At 39.0% G+C, this 10,044-nt stretch overlaps 1 protein-coding gene across 2 annotated transcripts in view; it reads left to right on the top strand.

The window, feature by feature from the left end:
- The first annotated feature begins 956 nt into the window (after positions 1-956).
- Positions 957-10,044, top strand: part of flrt2 (fibronectin leucine rich transmembrane protein 2) — a 73,659-nt gene continuing 64,571 nt past the window's right edge. For both annotated transcript variants that reach the window (XM_049756895.1, XM_068649156.1), the window contains exons 1-2: positions 957-1,001; positions 3,559-3,702. The gene's annotated coding sequence lies outside the window, so the exon portion shown is untranslated. The remainder of the gene's footprint in view (positions 1,002-3,558; positions 3,703-10,044) is intronic.

The raw sequence follows: 10,044 nt of genomic DNA, 5'->3' as shown, positions 1-10,044 counted from the left end.
ACTATATGCTCCAAATACATCGCACTAACCTGGGTTTGTAAAAGTCTTGCCATCGCTCTTCCTTCTGTCACTTTGTCTCTTGTTCTGTGGCATACTGAGCTAGCTATTCTTAGCCAAATCCCTTGCAGGTGAATTATGGATGAGGGGGGGGGAGCTCATAATGATATTTGGCTGATCAAGTATCTGAAATGCCACTTAAGGTGTGATCGAGCTGGCTGAACAGAATACGCAAAAACACACAATTACCCACTACATCCATGCATTTGTCCATCCATCCATCCATCCATCCATCCATCCATCCATCCATCCATCCATCCATCCATCCATCCATCCATCCATCCATCCATCCATCCATCCATCCATCCATCCTCCCCCCCCACCCCCCCCATGCAACACCAGACACCGAGGACAAGAGCGTTTTATCATTGAGGTGTCTGAGGACATGAGATATGAGACAGACAAAGGCGGTGTCAGACAAACCACCATTGGCGGCAAGCAGAATAAATGGCTGCTGTATGCTTTACTTGCTCTCACTAAAATCTCATTTCAGAGTTTTAAGATTCTGACTTGCTCGAGAGCACCAAAACCAAGTCACGCCCATATGCGTCTTATTGCCTTTATAATTTATGACGTTGTTTTTTTTTTTCTTGATTTTTAAAGCAGATACTTTTGAGTTGTTGCAGGCAATGTTTTTTTTTTGTCCTTGCATTCAGCAGAACATTTGTAAGGTCAGTGTAGTTGGAAGACCAGGTGCAGAAACTCTTTATGGGATTGAAGTCAATGGTTCTTGAATTTTCTGATCATGTTGACAGAACTTCTTGGAGTGTTCAGGCCCCAACCTAAAGATTCCTCCTGTGTCATGAGTCTCCGCCCTGATTCCAAATTGTGTCCACCTGATCCTGATTATCCTGACGTGTTAAATAGTCCGCATCTCCGCTGTCTTGTGCTGAAGTTTTTCCCCGTGATCCCTGAAGTCAACAGTACTCGAACCCCAGCCCAGGGTCAGAACCTTTTTTTGTTGCTACCTTTAACAGTCATTTTTGGGGTAAAAGAATACCAGAAAAAAGATTTTGAAAATGTTTTAAACAAAAAAATGATTTTGAATTTATTTATTTTTTAATTTAGTTTAAATTTATTGTAATCTATTTGTAACCATACATTTTCATTTAACTGGTTAACCTTTTTTGTATGCTTGTACAACCTTGGCATTATGTAAGTATAAGACATAAAAGAAAAAGTTAAAAATAAGCTTATAAATTATTGATTGATAATTATTTTGAATTCATTTTTTAAATTTTTTTATTTAGTTAAAATTTATTGTAATTTATTTGTAACCATACATTTTGATTTAACTGGTTAACCTTTTTTGTAGGCTTGTACAACCTTGGCTGTATGGCAAGTATAAGACATAAAAAAAAAAAGTTAAAAATAAACCTATACATTCTGAGATGGATTTATATAATCACCTTTATGAAATAGGTTACTAATTAAGGTTGGGCACATGACAGTTGCATTGAATTACAAAATATCCAAGTCAAATTTAATAGACTTAATTGTGAGTGTTCCTCTTATACTGACATCGAGATTGTACAAAATGTAAAAAGTTTACAATCTTCCAGCTTGCATATGTTTCTGCTTTCACATGTATCTCATCCTGCACCTACATTTTCTACAGTTCCTGTACAAGGTTACACATATAGCCTGTTCAACGTGTACATAATCCATGAGGTAGACGTGATATACGACTATCACTTGTTCTCATGTTACTCTAAAGACACGACCTTCAAACATAAGAGAATAAACAGAGCGGTGAGAAGTAGTTTAGTCATTTGCAGGTGCGTTTACTTCAACCAGGGTCCTTTCCAATCTTTCCACGGTCCCCAGATTTATGTGGCATATAATGGGAACATAAGTTTAGTTTCCATACACACATGTGCTGGCTTTGCTTGGTTTGCTCAACCCTGAACAGCACAGGAGAGCAGAGGCATCAGTGTTTCCATCACGACAGAGCTACATTAAGAAGCATCATCAGGATATATGGGATTTTTTTAAAAGCCGCAACCTGACACTAGGCTGAAAAAAAATCTAAGGAGATATTTGAAAGCAAAAGTTTAGACATTGTAAAAAAAAAAATAAACTTGGTTTTACCCAGGAGACAAAAATTGTTTGCACATTACCAGGATTGTGTTTCTGGAATTCTGCTCGCACGGAACCCCCGAAACCATAGATCTGCTTAGCGTGTCCTGGATGCTGATCAAAAAAACTTTGATTTCCTCCCTGCTCAAGCGGACGCCATCTCATTTTCCTATGAACCCACCCTCCCATCTGCTTCCCTTCAAGCTATTTCTCCACATAGGAAAAGAAGGTTGTCTTTGTCCCCGAGTGTAGCACACCATGGACAGTCCAAAGTCACATAAAGCAGTTTTTTTCAACGTCTATATGTTTTTATTTTGCCCCAAGAAATACTGTAATGTAAAAAAAAAAAAATTGCTCCAGAGGTCAGTTTCACAATGAAACTTTGGAATACTGTAATGAATTTGAGTATCATCTTAGCATAAACAGTTAACACAGTTGCTTTATTGAGATTTTTAAAATGATCTGTTATCGTATTATTGGTTTTTGGGGGAAATTAATATATCAAAAGTACCAGTGGTATCAGTACCGTATTTTCCGCACTATAAGGCGCACCTAAAAACCTCCAATTTTCTCAAAAGCCGACAGTGCGCCTTATAATCCGGTGTGCCTTATATATGGACCAATGTTGAGCCACTACGGCAGGCGTGTCCAAATATATGGACAAAGTTTTAAAATGGGCCATTCATTGAAAGTGCATTTTATAATCCGGTGCACCTTATAGTGTGGAAAATACGGTACTTACTTTCAGTGACTACACAAGATTTGAATGCTCGTACGGGTATCGGTCCAAAAAAAAATAATTATGCAGGTCTCTTCTAATGTGGTGAGAAAATGTGACAAAACTATTTAGATGACATAATAAATTTAAGACATATGGATAATGTAAAACCGTTCTGATCGTTTTGATCCATCTGCACAACATAACTGCTCTGAAGCACGAAAAAAATGTGCAAGGTTTCCCAAATATATCAAAATATATACTGTCAGCGCTATACAAGCTAGTAAAGATTAAATCCATGTCGACTTCTTCAAAAATATTCGAAGTCAGTAAAGTCAAATTCAGGAGCCGTAATCTTACATACATAATGTGTCCATTCAAAACAAGCCATTTAGCATTCTTTTCAAAGGTCCTGCATCGTCTTACTACTACATAAGGTTTAATTACCTCTCAAGGGAAATACCTGAGCAGTGATCACAACTTTAAAAGACTCATTGATGCCAAACACAACACGACCTATGCAGGCGTGGCGCCCGCTGTTTACAGGGAAGTGTCTTGCTGAGCGGAAATTGTTTGATCCCTGATATGCTGACGGATACCATCTCAACTATAAACACTAAATGATTGACAATGATGGCTGACAAGGTTTACATTGCCTTTTAATGGCAGTTCCAAAGATAATCTCTTATCTCCTGTCTGTCTAGGAAAATAGAAGATATAAAAGAACAAGAGCTGAGGGGGAAAGAAGACGGAGCTAGACTGGGCAGGTTAGAAAATCGGAAGAGCACATCTGCAGATCTGTTTGATCATCTCTCCGTGGAATTTGCATGTTCTCCCTCTGCTTGCATGTGAGTACTCCAATTTTAACGCCGCTTCTTAGCTTAATTGTATGCCGGTTTGTGTTATGTTTATCATTTTTAATGTATTATACTCATTTATACTCCCTCGGGGGAGAAATTCAATTTACACTCTGTGGGATATATTTTGTTGCACACCACACGGTGAACTCAATCACACATTAAGGCGAGCAAGGACAGTTTGATAGAGCAGCACCATGGACAGCGTCTTGCTCAAGGGCACATTGACAGTAGCCAGCAAACTAGGATGTCTGTTGCTACAAGATTTATATTTTTGTCAACATATAACCCAAACCTGTTACCATCCCATCTTCAAATCCCAAGATGACCCAATTTCAAATGTAGTCACTGTTTTCAACTCATCTTAAACAATGAGTCATGGGAGATGCATGAGTGAACACAGAATAGTGTATCCTAGTGTGCTCCAATGATGTAGATTAAATTTAGTCAGGCAAGATTTAGCAAGGCTTGAGTCTGACCACTGCTCCTTGTAATTTAATTAATTTATTATTTTATTTTATATTTACGGAAGAGGTTTAGGGCCAGTGAAGGAAACGAAACGAGGGGTAACAGGGTTCTGACTTTTTTTCTCAGAATTCTGACTTTAAAGTCAGATTAAAGTCAGAATTCTGAGAATAAAGTCAGAATTCTGACTTTAAAGTCAGAATTCTGAGAATAAAGTCAGAATTCTGAGAATAAAGTCAGAAAGTGGGAATTCTGACTTTAAAGTCGAAATTCTGACTTTATTCTCAGAATTCTGACAGAAAGTGGGAATTCTGACTTTAAAGTCAAAATTCTGACTTTATTCTCAGAATTCTGACTTTAAAGTCAGAATTCCGACTTTAAAGTCAGAATTCTGAGAATAAAGTCAGAATTCTGAGAAAAAAAGTCAGAATCCTGTCACCCCTCGTTTCTTTTTTTTCTTCACTGGCCCTAATCCTCTTCCGTATATATATATATATATATATATATATATATATATATATATATATATATATATATATATATATATATATATTATAATTATTTATTAATTTAAAAATTGATTAATACAATAAAAGTGTAAATGTGAACCACCCCAAAAAAAAAAAAATCAGGGCAACTAATCTCTCCATCTAATACAATGGGTATTTACTCAGTAAGGATTCTTCCATGCATGCAAAAACTCTTGTCGATAAAAAACAAAACAAAAAACATTTGAGCCATATCACAGCGGACACCATCTGGTGCGCCGGGGTGGCTGATTGAAGGACTGCTGAGTGTATAGCATATTGCCGCCTGTCAGGTGAAGACATTGACGCTGTCCCAAGAGGGAGAGTCAGCAGTAGCAGGCAGAGTCGATAGTTGCTGACGAAGGTGTCGCATTGGGAAAACATGCTGTCATACATGATATAGACACAGCAGGCTTTCACAAAGACAAAAGAAAGACTCATATGGGGAGGACAGTGAGTCATGACATCTACATGCTGGTAACATGAAGTACCACAGCCTGAGGTTACAAAGGATTACACGATGTGGAATTTTACTATTATTTCCTTCCAGTTTTTTCTCCAGTTAATATAACCGTACATATGCATAATAATAACTACCAGTAAGCATTTTACATTTTTATAGTATTGACCCACTGCTGTGAAATTTTATAATTACAGCAAGTGTATAAGTTAAGTAAAATAGAGGGGGAGTAAAATCTGGATTGGTCACCAGTCAACTACTGGGAGCATCTACAGCCAAGGTGTCAAATTGATTTTTGTCGAGGGGCCGCATCATATTTATAATTTCCTTCGGAGGGGCAATATGTCGCGCAATGCTACATAAAAAACCCATGAATACCTATTTTTTTTTTAAATCAGAGACTAGTTAAAATATTTTCAAAAGATGAATGGTAGTAAAAATTGCTTGCAATATCTCTATTTTTAAGAGTGAAGACTATTTGTAATTTTAATAATGAAGTTGATAAACAATTTGTCTTCACGGGCCACGTAAAATGATGTGGTGGGCCGTATCTGGCACCCGGGCCTTGAGTTTGACACCAATGAGCCCATAAAACATCTTCACACTTCGTAGACTCAAGTTTTTACTGCAGTCTGTTGATGTCACGTCTCTACAAAAAAAAAACAAAAAAAAAAAAACATTAGGATGTGTTCCCAGCTGAGGTTAAGATGTCGGCACCCATCTGTGTGTTCTATCACAGAAAGTAAATATATGATGACCTCCTCTGTTGAGACACATCCTGACCTGGCAACAGTTCAATTTTCCAACAACACATCTTCATTTTAAGGTATAAGAACACATTTCATATGAATTTATTGTTCTTATTCCACTATTGAGCGTTAGATGCACATGTCCAGTTGGATTCCGATTGTTGACACTGGCTCGGTGACAATCTGGACACTAGGTTGTGTTGACGAGAGGGAGCTGTGCCCCTGCCTGGCCCTTTGTGGAGAATAAGTATAAATAATTCAGAGTGATCTCAATCTGAGCTGTCTCTGAGGCGCTTAGCCATTACCATGGGATGAACTGATATTGCTGTTGCATGACAGGCCACAGAGAGAAGCGAGACAATGCTAGTATAAGACACCCTTGAGGTATGCGCGATTATCTTAAGAGGAACACACTGAAGCTGTTACTTGGAGGAGATAAAAGACACTTTACAACATCAGCAATTTGCTTTTTTTTTTTTTTTTAATGAAGCTTAAAGTGTCTGCGACAGCTTTTTGATTCATTCGTTTTCAACTCAAGGTCACGATAAAGCACGGTGAAAAACAAACTGGGGGGAAAAAATTCTGGATGTTATGATGATGTGTCGTTATGTTGTGTAGTGAGGTAAAATGTGTCTAATCGCACTCACAGCGTCCACTTTTACCCTGCTGGCAACACAACTGCCTCATTGCTTTGTTTATGAGCGGAGAGGTCTCACAAGGAAAACAAAAAGATAAAGACAATCTGAGTATCTACTTTAACTCATTCTCTGCCAATGGCAAATATTTGTCTTTTGAGAATCCAGGCATTCAATCACAGGTATGTCAGATTATATGATTAAACAATATTTTCAAACCTGGGCTGTCATAAAGTCACGGTATGTTTTGTTGCTCAATCTCAAGAAAGGACTGGGCTGTGTTTTATCTGTATCCACCTCGGCAACTCGACTAATGACACTGTAAAATGTTTCTTGTAGCTAAGTTTTCTCCCATTCTTTTCTTTCTATTTATTTTCTTTTAAAATGCCAGCTTGATTTATTAGCCTCACATTGCCGATTAATCTGTTTCCAATCATTTACAGTGGGACTGAGATTGAAAACATTAAATATTAATTCTCAAAACCTGTTTGTGTCCTTTGGGTACGGGGTTATTAACGTCTAGCCAAACCTGCTTTGAATCATAGATCTAGAATTAGTAGTCTTCATTGAAGGATTCAACGACCTTGATAAGGCGAAAGAGTCTAACAACAAAATGTATCCTTCACCATGCTTAACTGCAGCTGGGGAGTATTTTTCCTCCGGTGCTTCATCTTGTTGTGATAAAAAAACACTGGTGTGCATTGCCGCCCCAGAAAACAAAACAAAATTACATTTTGGTTTCATACAGTGGACTGCTTTATTATTTTTTTCCCCGGATGTTATATCATGACAAATTCTGAATTATATAGCAATATTTGCCCCAAGATGTCTGGCTAACATAGTTAAAATAGAGTATACATATATATTTTTCCCATTCAGTAATAGCTTTGTGAATCTCCACTCTAGCTTCACTATTTCACCAGTACCGTATTTTCCGCACTATAAGGCGCACCGGATTATAAAGTGCACCTTCAATGAATGGCCCATTTTAAAACTTTGTCCATATATAAGGCGTACCAGATTATAAGGCGCATCTTCAATGAATGTCCCATTTTAAAACTTTGTCCACATATAAGATGTATACTTTTTTCCCGCGGGCCGGACTTTGGACACTGTAGTGGCTCAATATTGGTCCATATATAAGGCGCACCTGATTATAAGGCGGCTTTTGAGAAAATTGGAGGTTTTTAGGTGCGCCTTATAGTGCGGAAAATACGGTAAATACTTTTGTGGGTATTGTTTCATATTTTCCTAAATTGGCTGCAGTAATAATCTACTGCATAGTTTCAGTTGCTTATGTTAAACTAGTGGGACATTTTGAGTAGGACTCAGAACCAAGTGTAGCTTTTCAGGTCAACTGAACCTGAACCTTGTTACAAATAGATCTTCTGAAGGAAATATCTGAACCATTTAACCCTGTTAGAAAGGTTAAAATTCCCCTTGGCTCTCCAGGCAATTTGTTAAATTAGGCAATATGGTGATCGAGAGAGACAAACTGACCTCAAGAAAGTTGAAACTGTCAGATTGGATTGTTTGCTGGTTTTTGCTTGGCATGGTTTTTTTGTTCTTGACACTGACAGTCACACCGCTTAAAAGAAAAACATGAAGATAAAACTCGGCACATCACGACAAATCAGTCATCTTGTGTCATCGGTAATGAAATAAGAGCTGAATAGTTTTTTTTAACATTACGCATGTTTCTCCCAGAATAAAGTTCACCTTGGTACGTCTTGACAGCCACAAACTTAGCATGCGATTTCATGCTCACTACGCCATCCCCGCTCTTCCATTTCCTTTCCTGTTTGAACAATTCCATATTAAGCTGTGATATGTCTTCGGGGGGGTTGGCACCTTCACACCTTCAGCGTGGACGAGATGAGAGTCGGACTGTTAAATATTAATGCAGGGCCAGATGCCCGAGTGGCTACTGGCATTTATCTTAACCTGTTTCAGCAGGTGTGAGCCCAGCAGGTCCGGTTGGCATCCAGCAGGAGCACTCAACCTCTGGATCATTTAAAGGCGTTAAAGGATTATATCTGCGCTGAACCGAGACTGGACCAAAGCACCCGAGGGGGTGGAAGGAAGAACCGAGGGAGAAATGATTATGGGGAAAGATGCAATGGTTGTGGTGGGGCGAGGTGGGTTGGGCTTGGAGACCAATGGGATGGGGGCAAACATTCCTCTGCCTCCATTTGTCCTCCCAAGGGCAAATGGAGCATCAAGAAAATGCGTGTGACCTCTGTAGCTTCTACATAAGTAGTAAGGAATCAGCCCCAACAAAAGTCCCCCCCTGGGGCCTTTGGCCACAGGCCCCACATCATTACTCCCTTGAGATCTCCAGACAGCTCACTGCCACCAGCCTCATTTTAGCCCTAATGAGGACACCGTGGTGAGGACGAGAGCTTGAGGCCCAAACGAAACACCTTCTGCAGCTTTATAACATGACAGCTTTCTCCTCTTCCCTCCACGGTCATTGCCTGGTTCTGGCTCTATTTTCTTCCTCCTGGAGCGAGGAATGGCACAAAAACTACTTCATCATGTTCCTGAGACATGATCAGATGATTTGCAGATCACCAAGACAAGTTTTTCGAATAGGGACGAAAGCAAGGTCTATATTTTAATCTGCTGCACTGCCAAAGTTTGGTGATAAATGACTCACCTGATAGCACTGAGGAAATCAGCAAGCTTGCAAGGCAAACGTCCTGCTGTTTCGCTCAAAGGGTTAGAAGGTTTGTGGCTGTGAAACAATTTTGGGCTGTTTAGATTGTGTGTGTGTGTGTGTGCTTTGAGACAAAAATGGAGTCATGTGTTCTTTGCTCAACGCAAGGTCCATAAAAGTATAGTTGGATAAGTTTGGTGTTAGAACTCAGCCCAGACACTCCAACAAAAAACAGTGGCTCGAACTACAAGAGACATTCTTATCCAACATCAGTGACCTCTGACTTCAAAATCATGTGTAAAATCTTACCACAAAAGTGGAGGCTGTTTATGATTAGGATCAACCCTAAATTCCACTTTGCCCTTGTTTTTATTTGAGCTTTATTGTGCCAAAAGAAAATGGACCTGTCAAGGTTAATGCTGGGCTTAACACAAGCTTCCAGGTAAAGCGTGGGAGATTAAACCAAAGGCTACAACTGTGGCAAAGAAAAAAATTGGAATATATATATATAATACCGTATTTTCCACACTATAAGGTGCACCTAAAAACCTCAAATTTTCTCAAAAGCCGACAGTGCGCCTTATAATCAGGTGCGCCTTATAATCAGGTGCGCCTTATATATGGACCAATATTGAGCCACTACCGCAGGTGTGTCCAAAGTCCGGTCCGCGGGCCAAATATATATATCTTCTATATGGACAAAGTTTTAAAAGTAGGCCATTCATTGAAGGTGCGCCTTATAATCCGGTGTGCCTTATAGTGCGGACAATACGGTATATATATATATATAGTTTGGAATTATAATTGACAAAGTAAAAGGAGCTGAATGGCCTCAAGA

This window comes from Syngnathus scovelli, chromosome 20 (assembly GCF_024217435.2).
Source record: "Syngnathus scovelli strain Florida chromosome 20, RoL_Ssco_1.2, whole genome shotgun sequence".
Classification (NCBI taxonomy): Eukaryota; Metazoa; Chordata; class Actinopteri; order Syngnathiformes; family Syngnathidae; genus Syngnathus; species Syngnathus scovelli.
This window is presented reverse-complemented; position numbering and strand designations above follow the sequence as displayed.